At 33.8% G+C, this 18,287-nt stretch overlaps 1 protein-coding gene across 4 annotated transcripts in view; it reads left to right on the top strand.

The window, feature by feature from the left end:
- Nucleotides 1–18,287, top strand: part of TBC1D5 (TBC1 domain family member 5) — a 288,784-nt gene that overhangs the window by 36,069 nt on the left and 234,428 nt on the right. For 3 of the 4 annotated variants that reach the window (XM_027639073.1, XM_027639070.1, XM_027639071.1), the window contains exon 2: nucleotides 5,131–5,285. The exons of the other annotated variant lie outside the window; for it this stretch is intronic. The gene's annotated coding sequence lies outside the window, so the exon portion shown is untranslated. The remainder of the gene's footprint in view (nucleotides 1–5,130; nucleotides 5,286–18,287) is intronic. 4 annotated transcript variants of the gene reach the window in all.

The raw sequence follows: 18,287 nt of genomic DNA, 5'->3' as shown, positions 1-18,287 counted from the left end.
TAGTGAAGTAATTCAGATGAGTTTGAAGGTATCAATAATTTTTTTGTCTGTCTTCTTCTATCTTCTTGAAATTTGTTTGTGCAATATTGGGTTCTAAAATCTATTCAGGTTTCACTGGTAGACTGTAATTTGAAGGTGGGACTTAGCTCATCCTGAGGGGGACGGGAGAGGACTTGTCTAAGTTTGGTTTTTTGTTTGGTTGTTTTTTTTTTTCTTTTCTACTTCTTTTGATTTTCTTTATTTTGATCTCTTAGAAATAATGAGACAACAGACCCTACTCTGTTATGTCTCTCCTGCTCCATAATTTTCAGCATGACTCTTTTCAGGTTTTTTTTTCATTCCTTTTGTTACTCTATTTTCTCTTCTTGTTTGTAGCAACAGTGTATGTGTCTTGTATCACTGTAGGTCTCATTGATCACTGATACAGGACATGGATGAAAACTTTTTTCTAGTGAGACAAGGTGACAGGATGTGGAGAAAGAAGTTTCTTTCCTTTTTCATGTTTTGTAACTTCAGAAAGGCAGAGTTAGGCTTATAGTAAGATTTCAAAGGTTACCATCAGAAAATTAAGTGTTCTTTTATCACTTCTTGTGTACTAGGAGGAATGGGAATAAACAGGTCAGTTGCAAAGGGAGATGAGATTCAAAATTTTGCTTCTATGAAATATAAAGATAAAGGTGATTACATACTAAAACCATCATTCTAGCCTTTTGAACTGCAGGCCACTAAAATGGGTCAGGCAGAAGATTGGGGTAGGACAAGGGAGACTGTCCTGGGTTGTTACATCAAAATATCTTATGGAAATCCTTTTATCCTGAATGACTGTGACTTTCATATTGGGTATGATGGCCTGTGGGTGGCCTTTTCTTGGCACATAATAAATTTGTGTATGACCACTTAAATTACTCCTCTTCTTGTATATTGCAAGAGGGAGAACAAAAAACAAAACTACAAAATTAGGAGCAGTGAAAGCAGGGTGGATTTCTTTTCTGGTCTGTCATATAAGCTGAGCCCTCTTGCTCATCAACAGAGAATGAGGACAGAAGCCAGTATGTTTATACCAATTGATACTGTTTCTTTAAAATTCAGTGTTTTAGGTTTTACCTTTCAGTTTGCTTTATAGGTCACTTGATTTTTGTTACTTTCCTTTATTATGAGCTAAGAACAGAATATTGCTGAATATGCTAAAATAGATGTATATTTTTTAAGGCTGGCATTTGAGCAGACAAAGAGTCATGCTTAATGCTACTGTCATAATAAATAGTACTATAATTGATTGTTGATAGAAACCCTTAAAATACGTTTTTATGGTTGAAATGTACTTTGGGTAAACAGTGTTCAGTTTGCCTATTAAAATAATTTACTATATACCATGGTTTCTTTGAGTATTAAGGAAGTAGGACTTTTCCAACAACAGTAATTGGTTGACACTGCTTGACCTTAATGCAAAGCTACAGTATTTAATGAACAAACGGAGGGAATAAAGTTTTGATAAATAAGGCAATTTTCATGAAACCTTTAAAAATATGCTTGAAGTCTTTTAGTGTTAGATTGACGGTTTCTCCTTTTGTGAAAAGAATAAGTGAATAATTTAAGGCTATATTTCATGTTTTCAGATCTTCATTCTGTCATATAAATAATAGACTGTGAAATGCAGCAGTTCCTGCATTCACAGATTTAATAGACCTATACAAGAGAGTATCTTACTCCGCTTCTGGCATCTTAAAATGCTCTTTTGTGTATCTGTATACCTTAGAAGCAATGCAGAAGTGGGACTCTCTTCAGTAACCAAATTCCATACTTTAAATATGCTACATGTTCTGTTTCTAAAGGAATTATTCTTCTTAAAATACTTGCAGTACATCTTGATGTCAGTGTTAATATTTTTAAATCTGTTATAGTATTATGATGGACAAATGTCAGAAAAGCAGTACATGGCTATTTGAATTAAAACTGTAATATAAAATTTACTTACTTAAATAGAAAGACTGTGAAAAACATTCAGGTTTAGATCCTTCAGCATAGATCTTTGAAACACCATTAAATCTTATGAGAAAATAATCAAATGTATTTACTAAAATAGTGAAATATCAAAGTAATTTATATGATTTGCTGCATGTATTCTTAGTTATGTATTTTTTTAAAAAATGGAAACAATATTGGGGGAGGAAGAACAGAGAATAGTTAGTTATAGTAGTTAAATATATAGTTATATGTAGTTAAATAAGCTAGTTTCTTTTCTTTGTTCCCAGTCCCTTTTCTTCCTCCTGCCCTTTAGTTTAATGTCTGTAGAAAGGATCTTGGAGTAAGACAGTGAGAACAAGTGGCAAAGCGTTGGGATGTTTTTCATCAGTTGTTCTCAGTCTTCTAAGCAGAACATAGTTGTATGACCAGTGGACCACTGGAAACATAAATACTCCTTTGGAAAGTATGTACTATTGTACCGGTTTTGTTACCTTGAAAATTTAGCTTCCCATTTAGAGGTTTAAGGCAAATTACCTGCATTTTCTTCCTGATACCTTCTTCTTTCAACGTAGGAGTAATTTTCTACTTGTTAAGAACCTTCTACCAGCACTCCTGCTTTGCTCTGTTCTGTGTGGGTATGGAAACATTTGCACAAGCGAGGAAATATTTTTATTCATATATTGAAGACTATTTTCTGTAAATAATTTTCAAGAGGTCTGGCAGATGGTCTGCATTTGCCATGGTATTGATTTATGGAGTCCCAAAGTAGGTTCTGGAAGTGTCTAGCATGGATCCTTCAAAGTGAGATGTCTACATGAGGATGCTATCACTTTTGTTAAAATACAGGCAGATTCTTTCATGTTTCTTCTTACTAATACTTTAGCTCATGTAGTCAAGTTACTGTCTATTACTTTTCAAGAAAAATAATCTTTATATCTTGTATCATGTTAATACAAATCTTAACATAATATTCTATTCTGTTTTGTAAATTATTCCAGTAACTTATTCATATCTTCATTTTTTTCTTTTTCTGATATAATTTTCTTCATATTCACAGTAAGTCTGTCTTTTGATTTCAGCTAGTCCAAAGGCTTAAACAGAGATCATGCTTTTCCCATCCTCCATACTCTATTTGACTCATTTGTAACTCAGAAAACATCAGTGCAGGCATAAGACTGTTCTACAGTCTGACTTGTTGAAAACAACTATCAGAAAAATGATTGTGCTAGACTGGTATGAAATACATTGTCATCACCTCTGTTTTCAAAACTTACAGAAATATTTTCTACTTTTTTTGCTACATAAACATTATTTAAGCCATTGGCTGGGACTGTTTCTGTTGTTTTATAAGAATTTACAGGATTAGTATGTTAAATATATTGATTTTCTTAAGCAAAGCAATCACTGATTGGTGACTCTGTTGATGACAGCTGTGACTGTATTGGCTTGTTGTGATACTTGAGCAATACAATTGCTATTCATTATTGCTTCAGTACAAGGTTGTGGTCTCACTGTAGTGAGTCCTCTGCAAATATACACATACAGACTTCGGGGGCAAATACAGGAAGGAGGGTATAAAAAGCAAAAAAAGGAAATAAGAAAGCAGAACAGCAAGGATGCTTTGTTAATGGCTTTATATAAACTGTGCTAATAGTTTCTTTTAAATTCTGAAGTGTCTAATGTTCTTTATTTAGTCAGTGTGGCTTTTTTTGCTTAATTTGTTAACACCCATAAAAACTAGAAAGAATGGTAGTTATGACAAATGGACTATGTAATTTGAAAATTGTATTTTGTCACATGTTTTACTCACAAAACTTAGTTGAAATCAATTGTCCAAACATTCACTTAACATATTAATAAGTAATATAGGAATACTGTAAGCCCTCTTGAATTAGATATATTACATCTTGTTACAAAATTTAATGCCAGGCTTAATAACTCAAAGTATGCTCTAGAATAAAAATACATTTATGTGCTAGTATGTTGCAACTAGGATGCTAATCCAAATTATAAAAAAACCCAAACAAGCCCACTATTTCTTTGGAACTGTTTAATATACTCAAGAGAAGACAATTGTATTTAATTTAAATTCTAAAAAAAGAAATCCCTAAATTTATTTCTTCAAAGTGAGTGTGTTTTTCATGGTATATTTCTAAATATTACAACACCGTAATATTACAGTGTCAGATTACACTCTAGTCTGACAGAAGTGGTCAGATTTCAGGAACTATTTGAGTATTTACTTGCAAAATCAGTGTCATATAGGACTTTTTAAAAAAAAATGTGTCTAGACGGTTGTGTTCTTATATTTTTTGATGGAAACACTGTAGAAACAGTAAAGTACCAGCTTTTCAAAAAGAGAAGATGGTGTTTCCAATTCAACACTATTAGCTTTGTATATTTGTAATAGGAAAAATTATTTTAAAATATCAGTATATCCATTGTTATGTTTAATTATATCAAAGTAGTTGAAAAATTCTGCATAAATATGTTTTGAAGAGAGGTTGTTTTAAAAATATTTTTTTCATGATTTAAAAAGTGCATTTTTGAACAGTTAAAAAGAGAGTTACTAAAAGATAGATGGCTGTTCAGTTGCTGGAATTTCGTTTGTTAAATTTCTCTTAGAACCATAGCTTTCAACATTTTTAGTTTGTTTGTAGTGTGCTGTTGAACTCTGTACAATTTTTTGGAGTCTTATTAATAATGCATTAACAGCTTTAAAGAAAATAGATCTAACAATATTAAATTACCAAAATTTTTAAGATACATGGTGTTAAGAAGTTCAGTGACAGGAGGAGAAAATAATGCTGAGAAGTAGCCAAGAATTGCACATTGATAAAAATTTCAGATTGAATACTGAAGTCTTCATAATGCTAAAGTTGTTAAGAGTTGTCTCTCTACCATTATTGTCATCGTAGAAATAAATAAATTGAACCACATGGACTTATTTTACATGTTGTTTCTATCTCTTCTGATACATGACTGTGTGAAATACTTAATTTGACTTAAAAAATAAACCTAGTTTCAGTCGCTTTTGGTTTTGTCCTGTTGAAATGTCCAGAAGAAATCCAGTGGCTTAGGCTACTTGAATCCTGTTAGATCAAACAAAAAATTAAAAACATTTTGAGCATTTTCTCATCAAGTGTCTTTATTCTCCATCTGAAGGTCAATTCCAGAAGTCTGGTACTGGGACTGCTACTCCAACTTTGTCATTGCTCCTGGTGGCTGGGCCACATCCCAGCACTGCTTAACTGTTGAATGTGCGGAGAATATCCTTCTAAAGACAACTGTCTCCTTTGTATTTGAGCACCCACCACTGTGTGAGTTAATTTTTTTTATATTTTTTTTTTAAAAAGCAAATTGAGTTTGCCTCATTTTCATTAATGTCATGGTTACACATTTAACATATATAAAAATGATGTTCGTGATGTGTCTCCTGGAGTTGTCAAAAAACTATTTTTGATACCCTTTCTGTATCAAAAGAAATCCTCCTTTACAAACACAGGTTCTTTTCTCCCCAGTTTGCTATGCTAAATTTTAAAAGACAAGTGAAAACATTGACTGTAGTATTTGGTTTTAAAAGTGACAGATAACTGTATTGCAGTCTGCTTCCCACAGAACTGGTGAAACATAGACAGTGTCAGTGGGAGCTTTTCTTTACTTTCTCCCATAATATGCCCCAAGTCCCGACCTGAAGGGGCAATTCACTCTCTAATTTAAACCTCTCCTTACATTAACAACATGGCAGTGTTTAGTAATGATACAGTGTTTACTGTTAAAGACTTGCCAATTTGGCCTTAAATAGCTAGACTATATTACCTCAATTTGCCATATTCCCTCTGTTTAGTTTGGAATTACCTTGCAAATGTTACGGTGATAGTATTGAATTGTATGAAGGAATTTTAAAGTTGAAATCCTAGCAATGTAGATTTAAAGTACTAGTATTGGTCTACAAAAAAATACTAGTTCAAGTAATTAAAGGTCAGAAAACTCATTTTAATGGGAACAGTTTTTTTGCTTTTACTGACTTCCATCAGTGACTTTAATTAGTTATTTTTCCCTCCTACTCTCTGGATAATTTAAAACTCTTTGTGAAGTGATTTTTTAAGACGTATATGTGCTTGTGTTTTTGTATGTGTAGTTTCTGTACCTTTTAAGTGTAGTTAGGTTTTTCCAGTGTTGCAATAAAATACAGAACACTGTGCAGTACATTAAAGAAATAGAGCCTATGCATCAGAACAATTTTCATGCCTCACTCAATTCTTAATGTAAATTAGTAGGAACATTGGTTATCCATTTGAGAAATTGAGTTGGTATAAAAATAAAAATGCACTTATGGTATGTGGTGCTTTGTGTATCATCTTGGGAGTGTTTTGCTGTTTATCTGTCACTTGCATTAGAAAAAGCAGTCACTGGCTGCAGGTGACATTAAAAATTAAAGGTTAACCTCAATTTCTTTACTGACCAGACGTGGGGCAGAAAGTTCTTCTGGATGTGTGCCTGAATTTTGGAAGTGTCAAAAAGGGTTGAGAAGTAAAGACTTGGGCTTTTGGTGGCTTAGTCTTTTTGTATGTGCATGTGTAATTATATCATTTTACCATTTTCAAGTGTTTAGACTGCTTGTTATAGGTTATATCAAGATGATTTTTCATTGCATCCAGCTTTGGGAAATTAAAAAATGACATGATAATGCTATAGTAAGTAATTATAATAAACTGATTTTACTGCTCTTCATAATTTTAGGAATGTCCTTTTTTTTTTTCTGCTTAGGAAAACTAATTAAAAATAGCTTTCTTTTCCTATTACTAGAGAATCTATGTCTTTCAAAAACTAGTTAAAATTGTTGAAAATTGCCTTAGCAGCTTTTGAATATTCTGGTTAGCTCAATCTACGTTTAATATAAGACAAACCTTATACTCTAGTGAACAAGCCTGGGAGATCTTTAAGTATTAAGGCTTTTGACAAATTTGGCTTCTACCTCATAGTGACTTCAAAGTGAGCCAAATTCAGTAGTGTGATGCTTCCTTCCTCTGTCACTCCAAGTGTTGCAGGTAGCATTCAGACTAGTGAAGAAGGCTGGCTTCAGGCAGCAGGGGTTTCCATGTAACCTGCCAGATATCTTTCCTTTGCAAAGGAGGTATTATGCTTGTTCAGTGGTAGAAGAGACTATAGACAAGGCTTGATACATGAGATGCAAACTTGAAGCTATGCCTGCTGCTCTTACCTTCCATTTCATCACTTGATTTTCTTAGCCATGCAGTAAGGTAGTATGCATATAGTCAGTAGATCTGGTGCTTCTTGTTGGCTGATGAGGGAAAATGAGAAGGGAAGAAAAAAAAAAAGAAATTGTCTGCTCTGTCTTCATGGTTAGAGTGCCAGAGTGCATTTTTTTCCTCCCCCATCACCCATTTGCCAAATTGTGAATTTCTTCTGTCCATGGCAGTTTTACAGCTCTTCTTAGGAAAACAAGAACATAGAAATTTCATTAAAGAAAGCAATGCATATTGCTAATTCAGAAAAGGACATGCAATTGATGTTTTTGAGGAACCCTAGTATTTCATCAAACATGTATAATTTGATTAAAATTATAAAACTATGTGCTTGCTTCATAGTAAGCTTCACACAGTTGTTTCAGGACTGGTATACTGTATATTTTGTAGACTTGGAATTAAATCATGTTAAGAATTCTTTGATGGAAAAGTGATAATATTCATTTAGTGTACTTTCCTTTTATTACTAATTTGTTAAACCTACATTTAAGACAGATAATTTCTCTGAAGACAAAATATTTGTAAATGCCAGTTACTCATTTTCCTGTAGTTACGTCTGCTTGAAATTTTTCCAGTGTTCTCCGAGATTACTTTCACTTAATACTTCTTGATTTCTTGTGTTTCAAATATTTTTATGTTGACATAATAATGAAACTGGTCAAACAAGTTTCACTATTGAAGTGATTTATTAGGACACTGAAGTAGTATATAACTTTAAACATAGTTCTTTTGACTTAGGGAGTAATTAAATCCTGGATAATAGTTGATAATTGTTGGCTTGCAGCCTGGTTCTAAAGTCTTTGTTTTATAAACTGGGTTATGAAGCATCAAGAAAAATGAACTGGTTTTTTTTCCAAATAGAATATCTCAGGTTATTAAATACTGCAGAAAGTGTTTATAATTTGAAGAAGAAGAAATCTTTAAGTGAGTTTATGTATTTTCTTACAGGCTCTAGAATAGATAGTATTTTATAATTTGTCAGTTACTTCTTTAAGTAAACTTCTATATCAGGTCTAAAAAGCACTGGTGATTTGCAACTGTATTACAGATGGCATGTTTTCTTAAATACTATAGTAATCTGTGGTTTGTGGAGCAAGTGAATTACCCATTTGTTACACTGTTATGCAGCTCATAGAGGTCATCACACATCTGTATGAGCGCAACATTTACGTATTTAAAAAACTCAACCAGCCTTCATTGTAGTGTTTCTGTTGTTTCTGTTCCTACAGTGTTGGTGGTCCACGCTCCTGTGTTAAATTTATGTCTGTATTGCAGCGATCAACTACAGTGAAAGATACCCATAAGATAAGGACTTTTTTTCTCAGATGTAGCAAAACTTGCAGGGCATGCATCTTCAAAGGATGGAAGAACAGGTCCAGGATAAAGAGTTACTTTGCAAAGCACTAAAATCAAGTTATATCAGTTCCCCATGAGGGTACATAATATTAACTTGGGACCAGTAATTACTATGGCTTTTTTTTAAGTAGCTGTCAGGTTCCCCTGGTGAGGACTAGCAGTACCATGTGCTGTTAGGCTATTTTCATCAAACATCCCTTTTTTTCCTCTTTGTACCATGTTAGATTTATCTACTTTATGTAGCTGGTCCTCACTTGGCAAAATCGGTGCTACTTCACATTCTTGTTAGTTCAGTTTGCCTCTGTCAGTGCTCTTTGTACACTGCATCTCCTGTGCCCCTGCCCCTGGCAAGTTGCCCCATTTGCCTCCTGAGCCTCCTTTTGGGCAGCGTGGCTCTGAAGCCTGAACTAGACTTGGATAGAGCCCAGCCAGGTCTGGCAGAGCTTTTTTCATTGTACTTGGTGCCTGCTTTATAGTTCATTTTCATTTTATCCAAGAAACCAACCTTGCTAGTTGGAAATCCCAGTACTAAGGAAGAGTTTCCCGCTGCCTTTCAATACTTTAAATGGGTTTATAACAAAGCTGGAGGAAAACTTTTTAGCAGGGCCTGAAGGGATTTAGGCCTTTGGTTTACAAGTAAAAGGTGGTATATTTAGATGAAATCTAAGGACGAAATTCTTTACTATAAGGGTGTCGAGACACAGAAACAGGTTGCTCAGAGAAATTGCAGATGCCCTATCCCTGGAAGTGTTCAAGGGTAGTTGGGATGGGACTTTGAGCAACCTGGTCTAGTGGAAGATATCCCCTACTCTGTCCATGACAGGAGGTTGAACTGGATGGTCTTTAAAGGTCCTTTCCAACCCAAACCTGTGATTCTACTTGAGGACAGCAACTTCTTGCCTTTGTGGTTACCTGCTTACTATTATGTATGTCTCTTACACAGTTTCATTATATTATGTTTCCTCTGCATTTTGTTCACTTTCAAACTTTTTCAGAAGCATTGCAGTGGTAACAAGTTGTATCACTTGAACCTGGTGAAAGGACTTTAGTTTCTGGGTTTGTTTTCTTTTGTTTTCAGTAAGAGATGACTGCTGCCTTAGATAATCATAAATGCTAATGAGAATTTGTTAAAAAGCATTTGTTAAAATTGTGCTTAAAGGATTAAAAGTGTATCTGCATGAAAAAAACTGTGGAGGGGAGAAACAGTCAGGTTGCCGGTGGTGTGTACTTGAAAACAAGATTGTAATGATGTTTTGTTGTATTTGAAGTGATCCTCTTACCATAAATGTGACAATCAAAGACAGTAGTCTCTGATGTGTTTGGAGGTATGATAATGTTCAGTAAAATGTTAAGGACAAAAAAAAATATTGTCTGTAACTTACCTTGAAGGGAAGGGATGCTATTTCATGGCTATCCTTGTCTTCCTTTTGTTTCCGTGTCCTCCTCCTCAAGAAATTCTGTAGAACTTAGACTGCTTTGCTTCTAGGACAAGTTTTAAAGGAAGTTCACAGAATTTTAGTTGGTTTTTCTTTTAAGTTTTATGGATTTAAATGTCTAAACATATACTGAATAATACTGACAGGTACCAGTGCAGATGCCAACCATGTGCAGTTGGAGTCCAGTATTAGGGACTGATCTGCAAGCAGCAGCATTTCTCAGTTGTTGTGACTGGCCAGCATTTGTAATTAGATGGAAAGCAGATGAATAAAGCCAAATTAAAGTGACAGTGATGACCAACTGCCTACTAATTTTAGACACTCCACACGTTGCTGAGTGCTATTGATTCAATGAACACATATATTAAATATAGAAATTTATGCATTTCTTCAGGGTAATAGAAGCCACAATGGTCAGAAGTTATTCTGTGTTATCAGTGGTCTGTTGTATTTGGATAAATTAAGGTGGAAATGGCATAAAACTCAGAACTTTCCGAGCAACTTAATGTGGTTTTGTTCAAGGTTGTATTGAGTGATGTACAGTACATGATTTCATATTAAACACTTTCTTTGAGAACATAATGTATCTGCAGATTTATACTTTTTAAAGGAGAGTTAAAATCTTGCCACCAACTTTTGCAGTAGTTTTCTCCATATTATGTGTCTCATCCTGTAAGATCTTTTCTCATAAGCATTAGTTTAATAAGAATTGATTCTGGCATGAGTGGTTCAACTAGATTTTAAAAAAAATGGTTGAATATTTTTTTATCATTATTGTTCAGGAGCATACATGCCTTAAAGACATAGAAAAGCACAATCAGAATCTTTGTGCTTGTATCTTTGAACTTGCCAAATTTCTCATCTTTTGCAAGGGAGCTGTAGGTTAGTTGCAAGAATTTCTCTGTATTATAAATGTTCAAAATTTGTCTTAGCATATTAATCTAGATTATTTTAAAATCCAGAAATATACTTTATTGTAGGATCCAGGCTGGATCAGAGAAAAAAATTGTTATTCTCTGTCATTTGTCAAGAGGGGAGGAGGGGGTAGAAAAGGAAGAAAATTCTGTCCTTTTTTGGTGAATGTATTCTTCCTAACAACAAAAAGTAGATCAAGACTCTCTTACTTGGAGACATTCATACCATCTGACAGGGAAGTGATTTTAATTAATTTAAAATCCAGAAGCAACAGTATTTCTTCCTGAGTAAATGGTTGGGAGACCTTAATTACACATTGCTCTTGAAAGCACAGATTGCACTTAGTTTCTTTTTGGTCATTTAGACTCAGACTTTGGAAAGTATTTAACTTAAAGGAAATACAGGAGTACTTTTCTGAGTTGTCAGACTGTTACTGAATTTTCTCAGTTATGAATAAAGATACTTGAAAATAATGGGAGTTTAGGTGAATTGGTTTGTGATTGGGTAGGTTTAGTTTGGTTTGGTTTTTTATAACAGAAAAGTCATACAATACCTTCAGTCTGATTTTGGCCTCAAAACTTTTAAAAAGGCATTCACTGTTTAAAAAGTAAGTTTTGACAAAAGCAAAGGAAATGGCTAAATGTTTAAATTGTGAATCAGTATCTAGTTATGTGTAACCATGATCTACTGCTCCAACTGAGAATATTTTATAGTGTGAAACTTTGTTCCAGGTCAATAGTGACCAGCCACATGAATTGTGAGTAACCAATTGTATATCTAGATTCATTGCACTTACTAAATCCACTTTCATGAATGAAATGTAAATGTTGAATGAAATTGTGGTTATTTTTGTGCATGAAAACTATAGTTAGGAAAGCTGCATGGCTTTGTAGCATTTTAGGGGGAAACAATCATGGTTTTGTTTTACTTTCATGTTTAGTTCTTAGCAAAGATATGTAACAGAGAAGAATAGATATTATTCTATTCTGATAGAAAATCTTACTCTAATTCCAAAAGATAGTGTATTAAACACATTATGAAAAGGATGAACTATTTCATATAAAAAAGAAAGTTGTGATATTCAGATTTCCTCATTCATGACATTTTTACTCTGCACAGGGATCTGCCTTATGCTCCTAGATTCTTTGAAAAGAAAATTTGCCTAGTGTAGTTTTCTTAACTTTTCTGGCGTAATTTCTTTCTTAAATATATATCATTAGTGGCCAAAATTAAAATGCAAGAACAAAAGAATTCATATGCAAACTTCTTTGAAGAATTGTGGGAAAAGCTACTCATAAGACTTTGTCAGTATTAAAATAGTTTCCAGCATCTTGTTTCTTGTGACTATTTTAAGTTTTGTAATTGATGTTGAGGTTAGTTTAAGGGTTTGGTATTTTCTCTGCAGCAAATACTAGGGAGTGGTATCAGATTGATTTCACTCTTTCCTGTACAAACTCACTCTATGACTTTGGGAAGCTCTTCTCAACATCCCCTAAGGTTTTGTTGTTAAAAGTCCCACAAAGTAACTTTCCCTTTTCACAGTATTTGTAGGGTGCTGAGAGGAAGGGTTCCCTGTTTGGTAACCGTAATTTGGTGTGGTGTAGCAGTGATACCCCTACAGACTTCCATTTTGTCAGACCTTCAGCAGAAACTTAGGAAATTAACTACTTTACACAGAAAGATAAATTATGGAAAGGGAAGTGATATTTAATGGAAGAGACCGATGATTTGGGCCATTGTCCAAGTCCGTATATCCTCCACTTGCTAAACTGGGACATAATCTTGAAGTCCATTTCGTTTCTATTACAAGGCACAAAGGTAAGAGAGACCAGAAAGTTCACTGCTCTTTGAATGTATACACAACCTGAGTCTTCTAATGATTACCTTTTGAGTAACTTGAAAAACAACATGTATAACCAGCAATTTCATTATACACAGAACTGATCCGACTCATCTTCCATGCCCAATTTTACTTCCTTAAGAGGTGTGACATTTCTTCATTCTCCTAGTGCTTCTGAGGTATCAAGGAATCACCTCTTTAAAAATAACATATGTGTCTGAGACTGCAGTAGTTTGAGAGCTGTTTCATTACATATGTTTGCATTTACAGTCTGAAAATGTCACACTAAGCTCATACCAAAACACACACAAAAAGTTTGTCATTTAAAAATGTGTCAGAATATTTGGACCAGTTTGATTTGCCAGTTTTTCATTCTGGAAGCACAGATTTTTTTTGAGTCAGATTTGCATGTTATAAAATTGAAGGAAATACTTAGCTGACTGTCACAGAAAAATTATGACAATCTATGCATAGAAATACACAGGTTTTGTGTCTTAAGTGTGTACATGTTACAATAGGTATGAGAGATGAATGTTCTTAACTGAAAACTTCATTTTCTACTCTGGGGATATTTAAAAATCGTTCTATCCATTTGGTGGAGCAGTAGCTTAGTTAATGAAATTTGACATTTTGGAGGTTTTCATTCTTGTGTAACATTTGTAAACATGTTCCCAAACTCTGCATGCAGTTCTGTAATTAACGTGGTGTTTCCATGGTGTTTTGTCAATGAAGAGAAAACTTATTTTTTTATACAGATCGGGAAAAAATTGCGTTTTCATGAGCAATACATTTGTTAAATTTTGGTGGGGTTAAAATACAAACCATTATGTGAAATTTGGTTTTGTTAGCTTCTGAAAAACCTCTGTAAGTTTTACACACTACGAATGAGCAGTGAGGTATAGTTCAGCCCCTGTCTGTATAGGGGTAAGATCAGTTGAGAAACAAAGCATTTTTTCCTCTTCTGTAAGATCTGTACCTCACTGATCACATCATTTAGTTTCTTTATTTTTCATTAGTTTTTGTCTCCATGTAATGTACATAGAAAGTTAATGATGAAAGAGTAGTAAAGTATTCATTGAAACTGAAAATTATAGTATTTGCAAATATAAAATCATAATTTACATAAATGTTATAGTCAAGAACATTATGAATGTAAATATGCCTTCATCTATTCTCAGTCTTATAATGCCATTCGTTGTCCAGTGGGAGATGAAGAGTGATGCTGAGACTGCCATTTAACCTGTTATAGCAGTCTAAAGAAATTAAATAGCCTTGATATAAATATGAGGTGGAAAAAGAGTATTTATCTCCATTAAGTGACACAGTAAGAATAACAGGCGGGTGGGTGTGCATTAAGCAGCAAAGTCTCTAAATTCGGACACTAATTATAACCACAAGGACAATTGCCTCCCACGTACTTAAACTGTAATTTTGGTGCATGTTTTCAGACCGAAAATATGCTTCATGGTCCTTCAGGCACCAAATATGGATTTTCCTTTGCATTCTTTTTAATTTGATGCATGATTTCTTCTCCCTTGTCATTAAATGAGGGCCTAATACTAAAAAGCTGAATTCATTATATTTTTCTTGCTGTGATTAGATCTTTAGACCTTGTATTTTTCTAGATCTCAGAACTATGCTGAGGAAGTCCTACGCATTTTATGGTGCCAAAAGCAGATCATTATATTCAAAGCAGATCATCATTATATTCAAATTATTTGGAGCGGTTACTTTAACTTTGATTTTTGTTGAATTGTTTCAACTTCATTTTAATGTTATATGTACCAGTGGATGACCAGTGGTTACTTAACCTATTGCACCACCTAAGTCACTCTTACTTTGTTTCTTAATTATGTATTCTTGTAACTTGCATCCTTTCCTAAAATTATTTTTATGTTACATTAGATAAGGTAATTTTTATATTGAGAGTTTCATGAAAGTATGACCCATGGAATCATAAATGAAAACAGAGCTGGTGTATAAAATTGTCTTTTAAACTTAATTGTATATTGCAGTTTCTTTGATATTAAACTGCTTTCAGTGCAGAAAAGATTATTTTGATTGTTTAACCATTCCATTTTTGATATAAATGAAAGTAGATAATTAATCATTAAGCAAAAAAAAAAATCAAAATCATTGCTTCACCTTTACTTTGATATTTAAGATGCAAAAGGGATGCATTAGGTCCCTAGCTAACCTGATGTAATAATTAAGGTGTTATATTTCTAGACAAAATTTGTCTGACAGTGTTATTCAGTAATTCAGTCTTACTACCCTTTTTCTATGCTTGATTAGAGAGTTATTGGCTATTATACTTTTTCTACTTGTACTAAGCTGTAGATCTGAATCAAGTCATCTCTAATCTGTCATAAATAAACTAAATATACCGATCTTGTATCTGTCTCTCTTACACACACAATAAAAAGGAGGATTTCCTGATTGTAATTCTTGTAATTCCTTTTTTGGCCCTTTTAATTTCAACTTTCTTTTAAATTAAAGATACCAGGCCCAGTTGTAGCATTCCAGTGATGCCATATGTGCAGATAATTTCAGGTCCTTAGTACTACGATATATTTCCCAGTAATGCACCCAGGGATTGTTTTTAGCTTCTTAGCTACAGCAACATAGTAAGAGCAAAAAAAGCATTTGGTTATTTACAATGACTTGTAAGTTCTTTAGGGATTCACTGCTTTCTAGGATGTAATCCTCCATTTTATGTGGTCTGTCTTGTAGGTTCTTAATGTTCTTAAGGTAAATAAATTAAAATAATGTAATTTCTACTCTGAGATTTACTTAATTTATGCAACTTATTGGAAGGATTTTTACTTATTTTTGTCATCATAAAGCTTCAGCTTTTTACATAACAGTGAAGAGTCAGTCACCAGGTTTTATTTGTATTTTGTGTGATTGATATTTTAAAAGAGACAGTAAAGGGGACTTCACAAAGTATTAGAACATTAATACAGCACAAAGAAGGCTTATAATGTGTTTAGCTGTTGCTGATATGTAATGATACGGCAAAAAAGCACTCCTCTACAAGGCTGCTTTTAAGATCCAAGGGAGCCAGAGGAACTGTTAAGAATAATAGATAGCATATCTTGGATTAATTTTTTTAAATTTGTTTTTAGGAGCAGAAGCACAAAAATCCTGTCTTAATCTTTCTTTTAGGTATGCTTCTTATTTAGCTTTTAGTAACTTGTAATTTAAGATCACAGTTATTAGGTGTATTTCTGCATTTTATATATCGCTCCCAGATGCTACAGTATTAGTTTTTATCACTGCATATTTTATGAAATGTCAGCCTTCTGTTGGCTGTTCATGCAGCATTGTTAGTGATCAAAGCCACAACATAAAGGAGAGGAATCTAAACAGTTGGCTTATCTTTGTCCTTCATTGTGACACAATACCATAAAATTGCTTTACTATATAAAAGGCAAGCAAAGCTTCATGTAGCACACTCTGAAAAGGTGAACTTTTTGTTATGCTTAACAAAATAGATAAACTCTTATCAGTGATATTTTGTGCAAGGAAAGTAAAGTTAGCAATGATATCTTTTAATTTTGGAAAAAGTTTTCTTTTCCTGTCTTTCTAAAAGACATTTATATGCTTTAGAATGTATGTGTGGGTGTGTATATATATATATATGTAAAATGCTATTATAAATCTATCCATTGAAACCTTCTGAAATGGAAGAAGTGTTGTGTCCTTTGGAGTAATCTGTATGATGTGTTGTGGGACTTCTTTGGGATACAATTAATCAAGGCATGCTATATCATTTGAAGAGTGATAATTGGGGAGATAAAAGTCTTTACATTATGAAAACTGCTGGTAATTTTCAAGTATATTTAGCTTTCATTTTTGTTTTGCAAATGTGTGATTATTTTGAATTTATCTGAATTTTTGGTTAAAAATATCAGAATATCAGTCAGCCTCAATTTCTATGCTTGCCTAAGTGAGTTGTGTATCAGAACTGAAGTAATAAGTAGGAAAAACTCTACAAGCTCTGGAGATATTCTAGGAATAAAAATCTTGAATGATTTTGATCAGCTGTTGTGTATGCCCTGCACAGCAGTTGGTTCAATCAATTTTATGTTTTGGGATGGTTTTATTAAAACGAGCTGCTGCTTTCAGTAAATCATTGTAAAGATGTATATGCTTTTTGGGGATCTGCAGTTTACCAAGGCAGTCTCTCAATATAAACTAACTTAAGCTGGATCCTCAAGTGACTGGGCTGAATTAGTAACCCCTTTACCATGAGGAGTATTTATCAGGATTGGACAGAGCACGAAAAAGGAAATGCAGTCTCCTATTATGATAGTGGTACAGAAAGTAAAAGAGCAAAAGTATTTCTATCACGTTGTGAAGGCCAAAGGCAGGTGTGATAGTCAACAAGGCTCTGGAAAGATGATGATGCGCTCTACCTGGTAGCACGTGTTTATGTTTGGCTTTCCAGCTGCTGGTATCATCATACTATTCAGTGACTTATATGCTTGTATTCTCTCACAGTGTGTGATCATATTTTGATAAATGCTTGAGAGGTTTTAAACAAAGTAACAGTGGTATTTTCTTCATGGCACTGTGGTCAAGATAGCCACATTCATCTATTTGAACTTGGCTTTATGGATGAGATAGTAATTTTCATCCATTTTTTCCTCAGAAACTGGCACTGGAAGAGATCGTTCCTGAGTACATTCAAAGGTTTTATTACTTCTTTCTTGATGAGCTTTGAAAATACAGCACGTAGAAAAGAAACTTTTGTCAAGTCATTTAAGATAATGTTTAGTATATCAGAATATTACTCAATTCATTTTGCAAAGTGGACTTTGGGAAAATAAAAAAATCTGACAGTAATAAGTGGTTAATCCATCAACTATCTGACAGTGGTGTTCTCAGTGCAGGTCGTCCTTCCTGTACAAATATGGCATCACACAGAGTCCATGTAACTTTCTACTTCTCCTCAGCCTCACTACCAGCATTGAGTTTATGATCCTCCCCCCTCACAGCTGAAAGGGCTGAACATTCAAGGCTACAGACCTATTCCCCGTCTTTCTAGATAAGGCCTTATTGTAATCTGCTTCTCTTCTGATTTATTGAAGAAGTACATTTCTCCTACTGTACATTTTCATCCACTATTCACATGAGAATGTGAATTTTATATGTCTTATATCCAGTGGAATTCTCGTTTGCTGATGAAGGCAGAAAAATCTACAACTTGACCTGACTGTGATGAAGGATTAAGTCATCAGAAAAATTGTGATGCTTACAGCAAATTTAGGGACCACAGCAGGAGGAGCTGTGCTCCTAGAAAAGAAAGATGTACAAGGTTGTATAAGCAGTCCATTAGGTGCCTGGGAATCAGAAGGCCAAATATGTTGATACATCTCCTTGCAAGTCTAGAAGAAATGTAGGTGAACATGAAGAGAAGGCAGAAAGGAATAAAGACAGTCTTTAAAGGGAGTGATTTTTCCTCTGTTAATACCCTTGATCACATCTTTCAGTGTACTG

The sequence above is a fragment of the Corapipo altera genome, unplaced genomic scaffold (genome assembly GCF_003945725.1).
Source record: "Corapipo altera isolate COAL_440 unplaced genomic scaffold, ASM394572v1 44, whole genome shotgun sequence".
Classification (NCBI taxonomy): domain Eukaryota; kingdom Metazoa; phylum Chordata; class Aves; order Passeriformes; family Pipridae; genus Corapipo; species Corapipo altera.
Note: the sequence above shows the minus strand (reverse complement) of the source record. Positions and strands in the feature narration are given on the sequence as shown.